Source organism: Lissotriton helveticus, chromosome 5_1, assembly GCF_964261635.1.
Source record: "Lissotriton helveticus chromosome 5_1, aLisHel1.1, whole genome shotgun sequence".
Lineage (NCBI taxonomy): Eukaryota > Metazoa > Chordata > Amphibia > Caudata > Salamandridae > Lissotriton > Lissotriton helveticus.
Window position 1 is genome coordinate 479,268,511 of NC_136065.1, and position 21,526 is coordinate 479,290,036.

At 45.6% G+C, this 21,526-nt stretch overlaps 1 protein-coding gene across 6 annotated transcripts in view; it reads left to right on the plus strand.

The window, feature by feature from the left end:
- The window catches only part of KAZN (kazrin, periplakin interacting protein), a 970,648-nt gene that overhangs the window by 97,697 nt on the left and 851,425 nt on the right, over nucleotides 1-21,526 (plus strand). The window lies entirely within an intron of this gene.

The following is a 21,526-nucleotide window of genomic DNA, read 5'->3' on the forward strand; positions in this document are numbered from 1 at the left end:
AGGGACTTGGAGAGGGCCCAGTGCCAATTCAGTACCTGGGTACACTTTGGATAGAGAGAACAGCTAGGCTGTGGGTCTGATTAGCAGGCCCACAGCCAGGGAAAGTCGTAAACCAGTGCAGCAAAAAGCAAAAAAATCTGGGTGATCATATAGGATTGCAGACCCTACTCTCCTACATGACCCCCCCCCAAACTTTGGGACAATAAACTAACCTTGACCAGGTGAGTCTTCTTGCTCTAAGTGGAAATACCTGGAGAGCCCATCAGCATTGCTGTGATCAGTCCCAGGTCTATGCTCCACTGTAAAATCCATCCCCTGTAGGGAAATGGACCACCTAAGCAGTTTGGGGTTTTCACCCTTCATCTGATTTAGCCACAAGAGGGGCTTATGGTCTGTCTGAATGGTGAAGTGAGTGCCAAACAAGTAGGCCCTCAGCTTCTTCAGGGCCCAGACCACAGCAAAGGCCTCCCTCTCAATAGCTGACCAATTTTTCTCTCTGGGTGTCAACCTTCTACTAATGAAAGCAATAGGCTGATCATTACCATCAAAATTCAGTTGAGACAGAACAGCTCCCACACCCAACTCAGAAGCATCTGTTTGGACAATGAATGGCTTGGAGTAATCTGGACTCTTGAGGATAGGTGCTGTGCACATGGCCTGCTTTAGGTCATTGAATGCTTTCTGACAGCTTGCTGTCCACTGAACTTTCTTTGGCATCTTCTTGCTTGTCAGGTCATTAAGGGGGGTCACTATGGACCCATAATTTCTGACAAACTTCCTATAGTACCCAGTCAGGCCCAAGAAAGCTCGAACCTGAGTCTGGGTGATTGGAGGAGTCCAGTCCTTGATGGCCTGTATCTTACTCTCCAGTGGCTGAACCTGGCCTCCACCTACAAGGTGGCCCAGGTATACAACCTGTGTCTGCCCTATCTGGCACTTTGTGGCCTTGATAGTGAGGCCTGCCTTTTGCAGGGCCTCTAACACTTTCCTCAGGTGGACCAGGTGATCCTCCCAGGTGGAGCTAAAGACAGCAATATCGTCAAGATAAGCTGCACAGAAGTCATCCAGCCCAGTGAGGACTTGATTCACCAACCTTTGGAAGGTGGCAGGTGCATTTTTCAGTCCAAAGGGCATTACCACAAATTGATAATGCCCTCCAGGGGTAGAAAATGCTGTCTTAGGTTTGGCTTCCTCAGCTAACCTGATTTGCCAATACCCAGCTGTCAAATCAAATGTGCTTAAGAAGTTGGCAGAAGCCAATCTATCTATAAGCTCATCTGCTCTTGGGATTGGGTGGGCATCAGTCTTAGTGACTGCATTGAGGCCTCTGTAGTCTACGCAAAACCTCATCTCTCTCTTACCACCCTGGGTGTGAGGCTTTGGCACTAGAACTACTGGGCTAGCCCAAGGGCTATCTGAGGGCTCAATGACTCCCAGTTCCAACATTTTCTGCACTTCAGTTTTTATGCAGTCTCTAACATGATCAGGCTGTCTGTAGATTTTACTCTTGACAGGCAGACTGTCTCCAGTGTCAACATCATGGGTACACCAATCAGTTTGGCTGGGGGTCAGAGAGAACATATGTCGAAAGGATTGCAGAACTTGCCTGCAATCCTGTTGCTGATGTTCAGTGAGGCTGCCACAAAAGACAACACCATCAACTGACCCATCATCAGGATTCTGAGTGAGCAGGTCTGGGAGAGGGTCACTCTCTTCCTCCTGTCCCTCATCTGTGGCCATGAGCAAGCTCATGTCCTTCCTGTCAACATATGCTTTGAGCCTGTTAACATGGAGCACTCTGAGAGGGCTCCTGGGAGTTCCAAGGTCCACCAAGTAGGTAACCTCTCCCTTTTGCTCAATGATGGTGTGGGGCCCAGACCATTTGTCTTTCAGAGCTGCTGGGGCCACTGGCTCCAGCACCCACACCTTCTGTCCTGGCTGGTACACAGTCAGTACAGCCTTTTGGTCATGCCAAGCTTTTTGAAGTTCCTGGCTGGCCTCAAGGTTTTTAGATGCCTTCTCCATATACTCAGCCATCCTGGAGCGGAGACCAAGTACATAGTCCACTATGTTGGTTGCAGGCTTTTTGAGAGGTCTCTCCCATCCTTCCTTCACCAAACACAGGGGTCCTCTTACAGGATGCCCATACAGAAGCTCAAAAGGGCTGTAGCCAACCCCCTTCTGTGGGACCTCTCTGTAAGCAAACAGGAGGCAGGGGATCAGGACATCCCATCTTCTCCTAAGAGGTTCAGGTAGTCCATGAATCATCCCTTTCAGGGTCCTGTTGAATCTCTCAACAAGCCCATTGCATTGTGGATGATAGGGTGTGGTGAACTTGTAGTTCACACCACACTCTTTCCACATGGCAGTCAGATATCCTGACATGAAGTTTGTACCTCTGTCAGAAACGACCTCCTTAGGGAAACCCACTCTGGAGAACACTCCAACTAGGGCTCTTGCCACTACAGGGGCTGTAGTGGTCCTAAGGGGAATAGCCTCAGGATACCTGGTGGCATGGTCCACCACCACCAGTATAAACTTGTGTCCTGATGCTGTCTGGGGTTCCATTGGACCAACAATGTCAATCCCCACTCTTTCAAAGGGAACCCCCACCACAGGTAGTGGTATGAGGGGGGCCTTTGTGGTGCCACCTGACTTGCCACTGGCTTGGCAAGTGACACATGAGCGACAAAACTCCTTGGTATTCTCATTCATATGGGGCCAGTGAAAGTGTGAGACAAGCCTGTCCCAAGTCTTTGTCTGACCTAAATGACCTGCAAGGGGAATCTCATGGGCCAAGGTGAGAAGGAAACCTCTCAGAGACAAGGGGATGACCAGCCTCCTGGTTGCACCAGGCTTGGGGTCTCTTGACTCAGAGTACAGGAGTCCATCTTCCCAGTATACCCTGTGGGCACCTGTGGCATTCCCTGCAGCCTCAGCAGCAGCCTGCTGTCTGAGGGGTTCAAGGGAAGGGCAGCTCAACTGTTCCTTCCCCAGGTCTGCTCTGGAGGGTCCCCCTGAGCCCAGAAACTCAACTTGATCAAGTTCAAGCTCTTTAGGCTCAGTTTCCCTCAGCTCTGCTAGATCAGCCTCCTCAGAGACTTGATCCTCAACCTGGGGCAAGGGGGAAGGCAAAGCCTTACCCTTACTGCTCTTCTTCTTGGGAGGTGTCTGGTCCATAATTTCAGGATCCAGCACCTGTTCAGTGGGGCATCTTCTGGCCTGTGACCTAGTCACAGCAAGCACATGTGCTGGCAAGCCTAACATCTCCATGTGAGTCCTCTGCTCCACTTCTGACCATTGTGATGACTCCAAATCATTGCCCAACAAACAATCAACTGGGAGGTCTGAACTGACTACAACTTTCTTTTGTCCCTTCACTCCACCCCAGGAGAAAGCCACAATTGCCACACTATGACTAGTAGTGACATTGCTGGCATTGGTCACCAGGAAATCAGTACCTGGCATGATCTGTCCAGGGTCCACAAAGTTAGGTGTCACCATGGTGACACTGGCACAAGTGTCCCTATAGGCCTGAGCCATTTTGCCATTAATCAAAGGTGTCTGCCTGTATTTGCCCAAAGTATTGGGACTTATTTCAGGGGACATATCCATATCCCCTGTACAGACAAGGACAGCCTGAGTGAGTGTGCCAACTAAGTTGTCAGACCCCTCAGTACCCAAGGTTAACCCAACTAATGCCTTGGGAGTGACACTACCACTACTGACTGTACTAGGGGGTGCAGTTGCTTTAGGAGCTGTAGTGGCAGGAGTTTGTCCTCCTCCTCTTTTGGTGCACTCACTAAACCAGTGAGATTTACTTTTGCAGTACTGGCACCACCTTTTGGACTGGCCTTCTTGAGTCTTCTTCTTCTGGGAAGCCTGACCCCCACCCTCTTTGGTTTGTTGGGGACCTGGTGAAGACTTCTGGTCATTTTGCTCATTCTTAACATTACCCTTCTGGTCTGCTTTCTTCTGACCACCCTGGTTCTGGTTCTGGTTCTGCTTGATCCTTGTCCTGACCCATTTGTCTGCCTTCTTTCCCAATTCTTGGGGAGAGGTCAGATCTGAATCAACAAGGTGCTGGTGCAGCAACTGGTTCTGACAATTGTTCAAAATTTGTTCTCTCATCATTAGATTATACAATCCTGTGTAATCTGTAACCTTGCTACCCAGCAACCAGCCCTCCAAAGCCTTAGTGGCACAATCCACAAAATCAGACCAGTCCTGAGACTGAGTTTTCTGGGTGTCTCTGAACAGCAACCTGTACTGCTCAGTGGTTAAACCAAACCCATCAACCAGTGTATTCTTCAGGACCTGGTAATTGTTAGCATCCTCCACTCTTGTAGTGAGGAGCTTATCTCTACCTTTACCATCAAAGGAGAGCCACAGTATAGCTGCCCACTGACTCTGGGGAATGTTCTGCACAGTGCAGGCCCTCTCCAGAGCAGCCATCCATTTCTGGATGTCATCCCCTTGCTTAAAGGGGGGCACTATTTTAGTCAGGTGTTTAGTATCTAAACCCTTCTCTCTATCTCTTGGGAGATTGCTGCCACCAGTGGGAGCTAGCCCACTCATCTGCTGCTCTCTTGCCAGGGCAAGCTTCTCTTTGGCCAGGGCAATTTCTTCCCTTTCAATCCTCAGTTCAGCTTGTCTCATCCTAGCCTCATGCTCCCTTCTCTGAGGGGAAGTAAATCTCCTCTGTGGAGGATTCCTTCTCCCCTGAGAAGAGGCATTAGAGTGCAGAGATCTATTGGAGTCCCTAGAAAGAGATCTATCTCTCCTAACTCCAAGGTTAGGCCCACTTCGGGTTAGTACTGGGGGGCCCCCAGATCCTAGCCCAAGTAAGTCTAAGTTGGTCTTGGTTAGCCTTCTGACTACCTCAAGATTCTTGTCTGCCTCATCCCCAGAGAGTACCTCCTGATCCTCCTCCTCAACTGCTGAATCAGTGTTGGGGAGGTCTGGATCCCCAGAGGTTCCCTCTAAGGCTGGCATGCTCCCATGTAACTGAGAGAGCTTTCTGGCATCATATGTCTCTAAGAGACCTATCAGAAAGGGAAGGGTGGGGTTAGACCCCTGCTTCAGTTTCCTGGAGACACAGATTTGTCTCATCTCCTGAAAATTGAGAGCTGCATATCTCGAAGTGACCTGTGGAGGGTCAACACTGACCAGGGGAGTCTCAGTAGAGTCCCCCTGAGTCGACATGCTTTTCTAGTGAGGTGTAAGTGGTGCACTTACCTACACTATATGTTTGCCTACTGATCCCTTGCTAGAGTTGTAGTTTAGGGTGTGCTAGGCCCTAGGAGCTACAACAGCTGGTTCAGTAGAACTCAGAGTATTCTAAGCTAAGTTATATGTACCTTTAGTACTTATGTGATCTTTCACAAGATATTCTTAGGGCATGTGTGGTAAAACAACAGCAAGCTCAAATCCCAACCGCTGCTCACCAATGTGAGAAGTTGGCCTGATGTGTAGTGCTCACTATTCTAGTGATCACTATATATCAGTCCAAACAACCCTTATTGATGATTGGTTGTAAGTCAACCTTATAGACCAGCTATCCTAGTAGCATGGATACGAGCAGTCTAAGGCTAAGACTCTAGAGGGCGTGTTAAGCCAGCTGTTTTACCATCACATTACCCCTTGAACACCCAGTGAAAGGACACCACACAAGTGTTATGAAAATAAACAATGTATTTATTAGAATCACAACAACCCTGTACTCTTTATGAGGACAGGGTGCTAAGCACACAAAAACTCTTACGAAAATACTTTTAAGTTAGCACGTTACACAAATGCCCGAGGGGCACGAAAAACCATATACACTAAAAGTGGAATGCGAGTTACTAGCAGGTAAGTAACAGTTCTAATAGGCTTTGGAATCGCTAGGACTGGACTAGGGAATCGTTAGATTACTACTAGGAGGCCCAGGGGACTCGGGTGCAGAGTGTGCACTCTCACGCGGGATGCGGGACAAAGTCTATGGAGGCTAGTAAAGGCAAAGTTAGTGTTCACGGGCGAACCCGACCTGGTAGGAAGAAAACGACAGTGGATCCTGACCCTTGGATAGTGAGGCTATGCTGGGACACCGGAGTGCCGAAGTTACCTAGCCCAGGGGCTGCAGCTGCATAGGCCTGAAAAGACGTCGGGGATCTCGTTGCCGGACCGGGAGCCTGGAAGGAAGAAGTTGCTGGCAGGCGACCAGTGAAGGAAAGTTCGATGGATCCAAGCCTGGATCAAGGAAGAAGAAAACCTGAAAGCAGAGGGGACCAAGTTCTTGAATCACTAGCCAGTGATTAAGTGGGCACCAGGATGGCACCGGGCGAAGTCACCGCAGTCAGGTGAGTGGGCGCTGCTGGGCTCTGCAGTCTCTCGGACCAGGAGGCGTTGTCGGCGACCAGGATGGAGGTGCGAGCTGTCCCACGAAGGATGAAGTTGTTGGCGTCGAAGTTACCCAGGACTGGGCAACAAGCCTTGGCTAATTCAAGCCCACGCGGTGGACTCAAAATGGCGTCTTGAGTGGACCAGGAGGGTCCAGGGTGCTCCTCTTCTGGGAGGGAGCAAGGGCCAGTCTGGAGCAACCAGACCAGCAGCAGAAATGTCGTCGGGCGTCGTCAGGAAGGCCACAAGCCAACGGGCTAGTAGCCAAACAACGCGGTGAACAGCGGAAAGCAGAAGGGCCCCACGCAGATCGTGGAGATGCTGGGGAGCTGCACTTCGGAGCTGGAGCTGCTCAGAGTCGGGGCTTCTCGGACCCCAAAGCACTCACCAGTGGAATACTCGGCGGGCTTGCTGTGCAGAAGTCGTGCAGTCTTGGCGATGGCCGGTCCCTCGAGGTCTCGTCGCACCCACGGTTCTCAGCTGTGCTGTAGAGGTGGGTAGAGGTCAGAGGTGCCAGGGAAGCCGGGTCTCGTCGAGCTGGGCAGTCGGATTCCGGAGGAAGGACGTGCAGCAGACCGCAGTGTTCTGTAGATGGTGCCTGCGGGTGCAGGGTGACTACTCCTTAGTCACAAGGGAGAAATCTTAGGAAGAAGTCTTGAGTTCCTTTCGCAGAAAGTAGTTTCAGGATTCAAAGATGATCTGATTTGGAAGGGGGCCAGTCTCTACCTTTATCCTGTAAAAAGGGGCTGGCACGCGACTAAGTCCTGCCCTATGGGTGGGACTAGGAGGGGGGTGGTTACACCCACTTCCTTGGCGGGCTTTTCCCCAGCACAGGGTCTGGAATGACCCTGGAACTGGTTCAAGCCGGCCTATGCATAGTGAGCACCGGGGTGCTACTTGCAGTCACCTTCCTCTAAAGCCCTGCCTACCTACAATACACAAAACCCTGTCTGGGACGGTGCTGGCACCGCCCCTGGCAGGAAACCCTTTGTCCTTATCTCCTGCTCTGGGAGGACTCCCAGCAGCAGGAGGGCAGACTTGTGTCTCGGTGGCAGCATCCATTTTGTGGATGCTAAGGCTCTGTCTGACGTTTAACCGGGTTATAGGTTACAGGCATGTCGTGTCCCTCTAGAAGGGTGGAATGCTAACCCCGTCGCCAGAATTGGCGAGGGGTTAGTATTCCAAGTCGTATGACACCTTACTCGACATGTTTTGATAAAGCGATACCAGAGTTGGCACATAACCGCGAGGATTATAATGCACTTAAGAGTATATGGTATGCGATATCATGGAAACGGCTAAGGGATAGATCCCGAAAGCCGCAGACAGGCTCAGCTCATGCCAGAGCACCATCTCACACGATTCCAAGCACTCTGCCTTCAGGATTGTTAAGGCCTGCCATAGGAGTGACTGATAGGAGATCTGTGTGTCCATTTTAGGGTTAGATATAGGTATACTATATCTAAAGCAAAGGGTGAGTACACCACCTTGCCCCAGCTGTCGTGCAGCCAGTTGTGTCAGTTTTAGTTAGTCAATCCAGGGGTGGCATAATACATGCTTCAGCCCCTGGGAGACTTCTGGGTGCACCTCAGCCCTGGGTACAGGGACTTGGAGAGGGCCCAGTGCCAATTCAGTACCTGGGTACACTTTGGATAGAGAGAACAGCTAGGCTGTGGGTCTGATTAGCAGGCCCACAGCCAGGGAAAGTCGTAAACCAGTGCAGCAAAAAGCAAAAAAATCTGGGTGATCATATAGGATTGCAGACCCTACTCTCCTACAATTTATTTTTGAGATGCTTTCTTTCTCTTGTGCTTCTTTATACTTTCTCCACTTTTCGTGTTCCTTCAATATAAATCTAAAGCACTGCCTGCTTTTCTCTCCTTTTATTTGCTTTTCCTTTTTTCCCCTTGGTGCTGGCTTTCCCTTTCTTCAGCAAAGTATCTCCTCCTATCTTGAGTTGTTTATAGGTACAGAGATTGCCTTAGATGCTTTCATGCAGTGCCCCAACTACACATGAAACTTTTGCTGACAATATGCACAAACAGGATAGGTGGTGGAGGTGGAAGTGGTGGCATTGGAAGTTGCGGTGGTGGTGGCAGTGGTGATGGTGGTGGCGGTGATGGCGATGATGGTGGTAATGGTGGTGGTGGCGATGATGGTGGTAATGGTGGTGGTGGTAATGGTGGTGTTTGTGTGGTGGTAGCGGTAGTAGTGGTGATGGTTGCTCTGGTGGTGGCGGTGGTGGCCATGATGGTGACGGCTCTCTGTTCTAAGTCTGCATAAGTGACACACCAGCATCTATCCACTATCTTAGCCAACAGTTAATGAGAGAGAATTTGGCTACCTGCTCTGGCTTTTCTTCTGCAGGGGCCATTGTGATACCATGTGTAATATGTTATTAATTACAATCGATCTCTAACGTAGTTATGTTACTAAAGTTGAGCACTGATGTCAGAATGAGAAAATAGTATGTTGCAGCAACCACAATTTAAATCCAGGAGTCCATTTCAAAGGTGATTACAGGGATGATGAGTGAGGAATTAGCAGCAGGAAATCGTGGTCTAATCCTTTCGCTAATTGGTTTAAATTATAATACCCCTGCTTCAAATGTAGAAGTAAATCCTGCTCATTCTTATACTTTGCTTAAACTCTCTACTTACAGGGGCGGCTCCTCTGTTGGAGCAGAGGAGCGTCGCCTCACTTGAATTTCCACCCCAAAGCCCCCGAGATGGAAAATAAAATGGTAATGTATTACCATTTTATTCTTCATGCCCAGTGCCGAGTGTCAGGACGAGGGCGGAGATGCTGCTGACTGACAGCAACAGGGAGGAGGGTGAGCTGGTATTGCACTGTTTAAAGTGCGCATTTCTTTTTGGCCGGCCGTCTGCGACGGCCAGCCACACATGCACACTTTAAAATTCTGAGCCCAGCTGTCTTAAGACTGCTGGGTTGAGAGTAAGTGAAGGCCTCCATTGTGCTGTGGAGCGCCGAGTCAGGCCGCTCCCTCCAATCAGGGCACTGCTCACATGCTGCATGTGAGCAGCACCAGGATTGGGCAATGGAGTTCCAGTCCCTAGAGAAAGAAGAGGTCTGGAGTGAGAACGTCGTGTTAGGTACGTTATTAAAAAAAAAAAGTATATTTTGCAAAAGGCGCCCCCCGCCCTACCCCTCCCCGTAGATGACAGCCGCCACTGTTCTGTAAGGGCTTTGATCAGACACTTTGCCACCATCCAGAACGTTCGACGTATTTTTGCCACTCTTCTAAACCTGTGTGTGATATTATAGTCCACCAAACCCTAGAGTTCTTTGATTTCCTTTGACTCCTGCACCAAGGCTATAGGCAGCTTTCAGGCATAGATGACTGATATCTTTCACTTCATATATATATATATTTTTGTGTTGTATTGTGTCGGTATTTGCTCTTTCATGCTGCAATCAAACGATGTGTCACACACTGGTTTCTGAATCCATAATTGTTTCTATATATGTTTTACATAGGCGTTCAAAAACTACGATTTGCAGTTGTAAATTATGCATTGTACTTCAAAGAATTCACATTTGTGGAACTTTATGTATGAAAATGTACAGCTGGAGCTGTGAACGGGGGGCCTTTCATGGGCAGCAGGGTCGCCCTAACCCTTAAGTTTAAATGTACACTCTTGGGTTTGTGCATTTTGTAGATGGTTTAGCATGCTGGAAAACATGTAAAATCATCCCTGTCAAATACACGAGTAAGTGAAATCATAGGGTAGGAAACAGGGATCTCCATGTATTACATTGAGATTCAGTTCTCCACGGGAACACATTTTGAGGTCTAACAGAATCCTAATAAATACTTCGATATAAGGGCTTTTGGTGAACCCTTTTCATTGATTGGTCTGCTCTGGTGGCATTCACGTATTGCTTTTGCCCACCACAGCATATAGCGATGGTTCAGCCCACTTCATCGATTGGATGCCTCAAGGTGAGTGACAGTAATTTGCTGGATTACCTGTGCCCACTGCCTAGTAAAAAGTAATACACTTCAGTGCAAAGCCTGGTGTACCTCGGCTACTCTTGTATTTTTATATTAATAACGATTCTGTTTGGCACATTGCAAATGTTTGAAAATACATTAAAGTGTTTTCACCTTTGTCAAGGTCAGAACTACAGGTTTAGCCAATCGTTGTTAACTGTCTAGGGGGAAAAAAGAGAATTATGCAAATGTACATTTTCACGTGATTGCCTTATCTAGTGGATATGTTGCATACTTTTATTTTGCTCCCAAATGTGGGGCTCTCTTAGGTTTCCAGAGATTGCATATGAATTCCAAAACAGTTGAAAATCTACTCCAAACTTGGGCACAAGAGTAGAATTCTGATTTTTCTGTCTTGAGTTTTGTGATCGGCCCCTAGGGCTCAGCACTGCGAGTGCACATAATTTCACATTGCCTATGAATTCTTTATTGCCTTTTCATTTGTTTTAACTTTAACTTATTGCGCGCCTGCGTGTTCGTGCGTGCAGCCGTAACCAGTGCCAAAGGGTGGGAGGTCACTGTTGCTCCGGGAGACCGGGCTTGCACCGGCTCGTGGGATGAGAACATTATATTTACAGCACACTTCCAGGAATAGCCTGAGAAACAAACCACCGGGCCTTGCGTCTGTATCTTGTGTAAAATGAAGTAATCTGATACACGTGGGAAATTCTGCAGCACGCTCTTAAGTATGCAGAGAGAGGGCGCAGCACAGTGGGCCGGCCATTAGCACTGTGTGTTTTTTGCAAGACGCACTGAAGCCGGAAAATGTTCGCCTCATGGGGGCTTAATCGGGCCGAATATTAATAGTGTAAAACTAAAACCACCTTTCTCGTGGGAAATGTGGAACTCGCTGTGCTCTCAAGTGATGTCATTAACCTTGGGTTTGGACGGTGTTCACAAAGATGTCCGGCACGCGCTCGCTCGCGCGCACTCCGCTGTGAGGGAAAGGTCCCGGCCCCCGGCTGTGAATTCGTACGAAAGAGCGTGAATTGCTTGCCATTAAGGGATTGTGAGTGTCGTAATTCACCTTGGACCGTAAATGCATCAACCTAAAAGGCCCCACACAACGCTTAATCTAAATTATGTTATTAGGTACTTTGGGCCCATACGTTCAACAGTGAAAGTTTGACTCCTCTCACGTGCTTTCAACGCAGCGCTAATATATGCCCTATTATGTCATAAAACAAAGGCCATTAGAATTATTTGACAGGTAGGACCAGGGCTTTAAGTAGGATGAAAAACTGGGGGTCTCTCATAGGGCGTGGCCAACGTAATTAAGGGCGTGACTTAAAAACAAGTAAGCTAAAAATCTGTGCTTAGCATAGTGTGCCGCCTGACTTGTATTTTGCGGTTTCTGTCATTATATCCAGATATATGATACAACAAGTAACATCATACCTATAACAAGTCATGACTATTGGCTTTGTCAATTGTTAGTTGTGTAAAATAAATAAGCAGCAACAATGGCTTGTATATACTATTGAAAAAGCTTCCACTTAAATCCTTGTGACACCACGACTATGTTGCTGCTCCTGAGTTTCAACAAGAGAAGGAAAATCCAGATAGAAAATGACTCTTCAAAGGATTTCCCTTCTCCTACAACGCTCACCTGGCATGACGTCATGTCGTAACTTCTCCACTAGTGAGCAGTGTGAGCACGCACACGTCGATGTGCCTGCAGTCACTGCAGTCCGGGAAAAAACGGACCGCTTGTGCCAGGGCACAAAACGGAGCCCGATAGTGACCCGTTTCGAGGCCTTCTTTAAAAAAACTGCCGGTGCTCAGAACCGGTGAGACTGGCCCACTTAAAGCTCTGGGTAGGACCAAATTATACGACATGGCTGACCAAGAAAAGACCAATCACGCAGCATAATGCGGGACAGTTTGTGATTGTGCTCTGGTTTAACCCCATTGGTACTAGTTCGACAACCAGATATAGCAATAAGCAACAGAAAAGCAACCATCGAATCCCATGAGGGGCCTTCTACTGCGCTGCAACATTTGTCCCCACGTTTAAGTAACTTTTGATTTGTTAAACTAGCAACAACATGTTTTTGTTCAAATCTGCTGAGTATGCAGCAGATCATGGATTATGTGGCAAATGATGCTAATCATGGGTTATGCAGACAATGCAGCTGCTGCAAAATCGTTTAATTTCCAGTGGCTCTGCTATGACATTGCTTCCAGCTGTGCCTGCCACCATGACACACCTAGCACAAACTCTTACACAACCACAATTGCCGAATCCGAAACGCTTTTATTTTCCCTTAACTGTGCTGGTATGAATCTTACATATGTAAACGGCTATTAACAATCCACCCAAAGGGCTGCATACATTTTTCTTGTGACTCTATCAGCACATAAAGGCCTAAATTTGACTCCTTTTCTCCATTCTCTCCACTGGGGAAAAAGAAAAAGAATGTCCATGTTGGAGCACTTTATTATTGTTAATGTAGTTTGTTAAACGCTTTTACTTGAAATCAATAATATTACAACCTGATCATTCCTCAGTGCATCTTTCCATATTTCACACATTTCTGCCATTTGTGCAGATTTTGGAATGCAGCCATACCATATTTATGGAATGCTGGCAACAGGATCTAGCAAACATAAAGTTGAAAGAAAAATTAATCCCCATCATCATGTACACACTTTTATTGGAGAGGCAATACTACCCTTTCTATTTCCGGTAGGCATCTTGGCCTTCTAGCCCATCCACAAGAAATATGAAGCATATTCCACAGCAGGAAAAACGTTTGTGTAAGGGGTGTAGCCTTGCGGCTAGAGGGTCGACCCCGAACCTGGGGAACCGAGTTCGAGTCTCGGCAACGACTCCCAACATCCTGTGATTCTGGGCAAATCACTTAATCTCCCTGTGCCTAACAAAAATGAATGTGTTCATCTGTAACAAAACTGGTAGCGAAACTGGTTCTAATGTAAAGCGCTCCGATACCATGTCTAGGGTCTAGTTCACGCTATATAAAACTCAGAAAAAAAAGGGGGTGGGGGGTAACCTCATCATCCTGATGACTCGATACAACCCTCAACGCACCTGGTTGAGGGAGAGTCGATGGGTATGTAAGGATTGGAAATGTAAAGAGACTTGACTGTTCACATGTGGATGATCCACAAGAAACCACAGAAATGTAGAGTACCATAGGGAATGGGAAGCAAAAATAGTTTAAGAGAAAATGGAACCACGCTCAATAAATGGGGAAGGGGACTGTCCACCTCTATTCCTTTTTCTCATTATAGAACCATGTATAAATGCTGCATTTACTCCACTGTGGTTACAATTCAACAGCAGGCATTCCCATGCTTATCTCTCATTTGTTCCATATGCAAAAGTCAAATTTCTCGATTTAAATTAATTTATATTCTGTTTGCCCCTGAAGTAATTCTCATTTCCAGCTCTTGAATTTTGTTTTGCATATTATCATTTCTAAGAACAAGACTGTCTTACATTTAGCGGCTGTGAAGTTTTTAATTAAATGTGGTGCCAATCAGTTTTGCGCATATCAATTGATAATGCACCTCCTGTGTTTCCTAATTCTAGTCTTCACTGGGTTTGGGAATGACAAGCAAAGACACAAAAAGAACAAGCACTTCAGCAGACATTTCCCCTTGTTTGAAAAATAAACATCTGGACATTACTAAACGTAGACCCACCACAAGTGATTCTACTCAAACCGCCTTACCGGGGTTCCTTGCTTAGACTGTTCTGTCAAGCTCACAGTGTGAAGTCACCTTGCTATGGTAAGGGCTTGGTGCAAATGCCAATTATAACCATGGTACTACTTCACTGTGTACTGGAGTTTCAGTTAAACCTGAGTTCAAACAGGAAGGCACGCTTCCTAGGATAGTGGTACCCAAGCCCTCGCAGTCCCCGGGCACTGCCGCCGGCTCAGATTGGAGCAAGCATCCATCGAACCTCTCTTCTTTGTTCTCAAAGCCTTACCCAACACTACATTACAGTACATTCCCAAAAGAGCAGTTTGATCTGCACCTACTTATACATTCCAATAGAACAATTTCTGGCGGGAGACTCCCGATAGCCAAAATAAAGCCATATTTGGCTTTATTTTGGCTGTTTCCAACTTGGAATTGCCTCTGCTTCAACAGAAGTCAATGGGGGAAATACATTCTCACAATTATAATTTTTTTTTTATCTCCAACTTTCCTCTTTTAAAATGTTGGTACGTATGCCTTCTTTACAGTCACCCAATCTAGTAGATTGTGTAATTGATCTGAAATTTCCTGTAAGGAATGTGCCAACTGTACGGTGCATCCAGTGCTTAATTTGCTGTTGGGAGGGGTGCCAGTGCCTGAAGTTCTGCTCAGAAGTTGACGGCCGGTGCAAACTGAATGCCAGTGTGCCGCACAGCAAGGCTGGTAGTCTTTAATCCACTACCAAACATTCCCTGCCGCTTCTTATTGCTCTTGCACGTTCCTGCTTTCTCCCTTTGTGACAGTTTTGCCGTCTTTTCTTCATCTATCTTTCCCATTTGAGTAACTGATGACGAAAATAAGTGCCGGCCCCACCAGCAACCACTGGCTCAAATTAAATGCTGGGCTCATCTGCATGAAGCAACCTCCCCTAAAGCTTGGAACTAATGTCTCATTCTGTACTTCAGAACATGATTGAAGTTTATTGTTATTGTACCGCCTTCACCTTTTACATTTGACCTTTTGACCTTCTGTCCAGCATGACTCCCCCTCCCCCCCAGCTTTGCTTACTCATAGCCCCTTCAATATAAAGTGGCCATGGGTCTGTACAACATTGTCTCAGGTATGTGATGCCCTTAAGACTACAATGTGTGGGGAAAATGAATCCTGGGAGGCCTTCCGGTAGTCATGCGCTTTATAAATGCAAATGAATGCAATGTTTAATTCAAAGATGTGAAATTATTGTAAGCCTTGGTAGTTGCTGGTGAAAGAAACCAGGTAGATACTAGCATTAAGCACGATGAAAACCTCTGTCATCCAGAATTCCTGGCACATGACTTACTATATTCTGGAGTACCTGCTCCCAGAGATATCTGCAGATGGCAAACTACCGAAGAACATCTATAGTGCTCTGAAAAATACAGGATTTGAAGCCAGCATGCATCAGGTCGAAGGTGCCTAACTTGGAGGAGAGCCACTGTGGCACTCACAAGAGAGAGGAACGCTATTTGCCAAAGGTGGTGTGAAAGGAAGTAACGATAGCAAGTACTGTTGGGGTGCTGCCAATGGCACCAGCAACTGAGGCTGTAAGAGCCTTTGATAGAACACAAACCCACGCTTTGATGCAGACTCCTTTTAATGCCACCCTGCAAAGCACAACTTCTTAAGGCCTATCTTTTTTTCATGTTCTTTTAAGTATAATCCACTATGGGGCGTTATCTGGTTTTTTTTTGTTTGGTTTTTATTTAGCGGTATCACATGTCCACCGAGTAATAAACTAGAGCTAGACTGTGGTTTGTTTGACCAACTCTTCCATTTGGCATTAACTTTCGTATCATATATTTTCACGGTGATTACAAGTTGTAGTAGTATATAATATAGTATGAACACTCCCATACCGGAGTTTCATCAGAGGTTTAACCCTTTCCCATACCTTTCAGCAATTTATTTAACATGTAGCAGGACTTCTTTGGTACAGATTTTGAATTTTTGAAGAAAATTGTAAGTCTTTTTTTCAATTACTCAAGATGCTGCACAATCGTCTTTTGTAAACCCGTGACCTGGGTCTGCATAGTGAATAACTACTGTGCATGTGTGCCTTCCAAAGCCACTCTAATATGAGTGGGCGTGCCTCACCCCCCAATCTTCCTCACTCCCCAACCTTCCTCCCTCCCAAACCTTCCTCCCTCCCAAACCTCCTAACCCCAGGGACTTGTGCACAGCATAGAAGATCAGTTCAGCAAGCTATGCTATTTCGAAGCAAAGCTGCTTCAGGTTCAAGAGGTGGAGGGGATTGTTTCACAGGACAGGTGTCATGGACTTTGTTTTTACTGCATAACGATCCTGCAAGTCTGTGTTCCTCTAACTAGGCCATCCTGATCTGGTTCACGTACTCTGTCTTGAAGGTCCAGAATCTTTATTCCACTGAAAAGGTCAGGAAAGTATAAATTGCTAGTAGAACTGGGTCACTGCTTGCTATCCATTTGAAATCGAAACGTCTTGGCACATTCATCTCCGCTTGTGCTTCTGAGCACTGATTTCATTACAGTGGTCGGATCAGCCTCAAACATTAGTACAGGTACCACATGGTTTGTAAAGTTTGATATTTTAACACATCACAATCGGAAACAAATAGGGCTTTATTGCAGGACATTATTTCCACCTATTTTCAAAATGAAATGTTTACATTTTGCACAAAAGTGGCAAAGTATTAAAGGGGGGGAGAAAGACATGTCAAAGCTAAATTACGCTGACTAGGGTGGTAAATATTCCTAGGTATTAATTGCAAATAAATATACAAGAATCCCACATGTGTAATATGCAGCATTGTAATTTGCTCCCGTGGGTCCCACAGCACTGAGGCATGCGCTGCCAGCTGTTTAAACTACTTTAAAATAAATTACTCTGTAGTAACAAGACACTCAAAAGTACTCGCCTACCAACATATCTCTTCTAGTAATGTGCCAGCTTGAGAGGTTGTTAGAATATTGGAATGTTGAGTCATTGATCGCAAGGACATGACATGGGGCAAATAATGACTGGTATAGACCACCTTCTCCAATATTCCAATGCTTGTCTTTTTGTTTCTCCCGGCTTAATTTACGTCATTATACCCTTAGTAGGTGCAATGTTCAAATAATATTGTAGAACTTCTCCCTAAGGCTATACCAGTTGATAAAAGCTCTTAACTTTGTTACAGCCCCTCAGCTGCTGCTGGGGCCTAATCCTTGAGTTCATAGCCTCCAGCATTATAGCGCTTGGTAGCAGGCTCTAATATGTAGAAACCTCTATTCATCGGCTCAGCCAAAGTGAATTCTCACAATGCTGGCATGAACTTCTTTTTTGCTTGCATTCTAAGTTCAGTGAGCTGTGGTTAATTCTATTGTCAGTAGGCAGCTCCTATCAGACCATTGCTCCCTTTAGCGCCGCCTCTAACAGAACTAACCAAAACCCTACAAGTGGTGAGAGGATGTAAGGGTCAGAGCTTCTGACTTTGGAGCTGGGGAACCAGGTTCGAGTCTTGTATGCTCAGCATCTTGTGATTGTGGGCAAATCACTTCATCTTCTCGGGTCTACAAAAAGTGAATGTGTCCTTAACTGGTGCTCATGAAAAACGCACCTTTGGGTTGAGTTCATGTTATAAGCACCAGAGTTGACAATTCAGTGCCGGTGCTGAGCACTGAAGTCCACTGGCTCAAATTAAGCACCTTCAGTGAGATTGTGAAATCGAAGCATAGAGCGGGTAAAGGACACTTTAACTGTATTAGAGTAGATTAGAGGGATGGCTGCTAATGACCTTATTGTTCAGAGGTTGAGTGAGGCATTAATTGCTGTTAGCTGCCCTTTCCCTCCTTGGAGTGCATTAGGTCAATAATAACTACCCAGCAGATGCAACTGCACCGAACTGCAGTAATGTCAGCTTCACCCCTAGGTGTCTGTATAAAATGCCTAGCTGAATATGAATGTATTGAGACACATCTCACAGAACGTGCATTGTTATCTGTATTGCTCTGTATATTCCGTTTGATTTATTACGTGGTTTGCAGTACAAATACGGTGTCTGCTGTAAGCTGTTTGGGTTGGCGCCTTCTCTGGTGGGCATGTAAGCAGCTGGTGCGGGGACTTCTCATGGGAAAAGAACAGTAGCACGCAGAGATGGTTCCGTACACAGACAACAGCATAACATTGTGCGAAGAGAGAATCACACAGCGTTATGCAAAATCCCTTCTGTCACCAGACAATAACAGAAAGGAAAAAAACAGTGGTGTCATTCTGTTTTCAAGCGATGTCATGTGTTGCTGTACTTCCTGAGTGCAACAGGCGACGAGCAAGAGACAATTGTGAATCGAGAAAATAAAATATTAAAAAATATTGGGTCGAATAGGAACAACATCTGACACCTGCACACAAATTTAAGAGCATATGTCCTGAAAAAGAATCTTCTTGGGTTTTTTGAGAGCTTTTTTTTTTTTACCCTTTAGCCATTCAGGATTCTTGTCTTCAAGTAGATGAAAAAACCAAACGCTATTGGACCGCAATAGGCGATTCTGTTTGTAGGCACACAATCGTTGTTTCAGATATCTGGGGCAGAGTCCATAGAATGACTGAAAAACTAAGGTTAAGGCCTTAAATTTAATTTTGTTGGCCACCGGTAGCCAGTGAAGTTCCTTAATATGCGGAGAGATATGTTGACACATAGGTACGCGTCTAATCAATCTCGCAACTGCATTTTGGACCATTTGTAGTCTCTTAACCATGTAAGCAGGTAGGCCCAAATAGAGGCCATTCGCATAGTCTAATCTGGATGTCACCGTTGCATGAACTATGGTACGACAATAGTTTTCAGTTAACAAGTGTAAACATTTCCTCATGTACCTCAATTTTCCAAAGCAGGAGAAAGTTACTTGCTGGATTTGAGAGGAAAAGGACAGATCTGCCTCCCATTGTACTCCTTGATTTTTAACAGTGCCCGCAGTGGTGGGTGGTAACCCCATTTTCTGTGGCCACCACAAATCCGAGTCTGGAGGCTTGGTGGTCCCGAAGAACATCACTTCTGTCTTTTTCGACATTTAATTTATTAATATTCATCCAAATTGCAACATCCTTGAGGCAACTCTTGAAACTCTTAACGGAAACTGCCGACCGGTCTTTAAAAGGGAACACCAGCTGGGTGTCATGGGCATGAGATATTGCCTTCACCCCCCAGTTGGCAATGAGTGAAAACAGGGGTGCCAAACAGATGTTGAACAGCAGTGGGCTTAAAGTTGATCCTTCGGGCACCCCACACCATAAGCGCTTCTGCTTGGACTGATATGGTTGTAAAGCCACCCTTTTAGTCCGCTTGTGGAGGAATGACCTCACCCACTCAAGGAAGGTCCCCCTAATGCCGAAGTCCTGGAGGCGTCAAACCAAAATATCATGGTCTACCGTATCGAATGCGGCAGATAGATCCAGGAGCACCAGCATAGCTGATGCCCCCGAATCTACTGTCAGCCTCACTGATTCCGCCACCTCTAAAAAGGTTGTCTCTGTGCTAAAACCGGCACGGAAGCCAGATTGAGTGTCATGTAAAATGTTATTGCTCTCAATTAATTTAGCCAATTGTCGCTGGACAACCTTTTCCAGCATCTTGGCTGGCGCTGGCAATAAAGAGATAGGTCTGTAGTTAGATAGCACCCCAGAATCAGCATTGGGTTTTTTCTTCAGAGGCAGAAGTGTGGCATGCTTCCATAAATCAGGGAAGATGCCAGAACCATGCGAAATGGCAGTGTTATTTCACTACGTGCAACTGACCGTTACTTTTCTACCAGCAGTTCCATCAATGACCTCCAGATGACAATTCTCCTAATCCTGGTGCACGTCTGATATTTTTTAGCCCTTCTAGAATTTTGGTGTGTATTTTGAACTTCTCTGAAACTACTAGATGCACACATGTCTAAGCGGCCGATCGTCGGCCATCTTGAGTCAGTGTAATTTCTCAGTCAGCTACGCAAGTGTAGTCATGTATTACACATTAAAATATTTAGTTACAATATGTCGTACTACCTCCTATTTATCCTTGAATGGTATTCTTCACATCCACTAAGTGTCATGTGTGTCGTTAGTCCTTTGATGCATCTACATGAAACATTGACATGGTCTTTATTATTTATTTATTGCTTATTATGCATATGAATTGAGAATGTATTCAGTTCATACTTTGTTAGATTATGATCCCTAATTCGAACCAACTAAATTTGCCATTCCTAATTTCTCTTGGAGAATATGGCCTCCTAAATCATTTTAACTCCAATATAAATGACTGATTCTCTTGGATTGGTTCAACAGTCCACTGCCAACGTTTTCACATTGTTGGTTAACACACCACAACAGACCGACCCGTAATGCCACACTTTATGCCATTTTGGTTTTGTGGCAAGTGAACGCCTAACAACTATTGTATTAAGTTACAGTACTAACAGAGGAAACTAGAGCATTCATATTATTGTAGGAATTTAATTTATTGATCCCTATCCACTATGTTTCAAATAAGATTCTTCAATTGGGGACATAAGTTAGCAGATGCTTCCGGATCCTTTTATGTTAGCTACAGTTGAGTCAGGACTGATCTAGTCAAGCCTCCTTGGACTGATATTCTTGAGGGAATATATAAGGCTAAGAATATTTCGAGTTGATGGACAATTCATAAAGTCATTCAAAACATTCAGAGAAGCTTCTGTACCGATTAGTTCTTCCCATTGTTCATCTCCCCTCAGTTTCCCTATCTTGCGCTGTTTGCAGTTGTTTGGACACTGTGTAGTTCTGCTGTCTTCACTCTACATGTGGTAGAAAAAAAAAAACATTTGCTATAACTGTTATATGGACTATTATTTTTGTTAGCAAATTTTACAGCACAAACCTGGCCCAAGGGAATTACAGCACTTTAAAATAGACAGACTATAATGTTATCCTTTTCAGGCACAGTAAGATTAATTGATTTGCCCAGAATCAAAGAATGTTGAGCCCTGGCTGGGATTCAAACTTGATTCCTCACACTCAAAAGTCAGCGGCTATATACCCGCGAGGGCACAACCTGCTTTGCTTTCTGAAAACCATATGTGTATTACCTAGCTAAAGAAGATCATTTTAATTCACAAGACACATATATACAGACTTCTTTATATTAAAGAAGCAAATTTGCGTACTGAATGCTTCTGATATATTTCATACTATCTCACTTTTGTAAACATTTCACCTGGCAAATCTGTTAATAAGGTAGATATTAGGCATCCACATGGAAAAGATGAAGCTGTAGTCAGTTGTATGTAACACGTGACCACATCTATGCCATGCATTATTTTAAATCCCACTGTAGTATATGTACACATGGGATCACTAAAGAAGTTCAATCTGTGGTTTATGACTACATAAACTACATCTGGATCTGGAAATTTCCAATGAACAGCCATTATTTAGAGGCAGGGC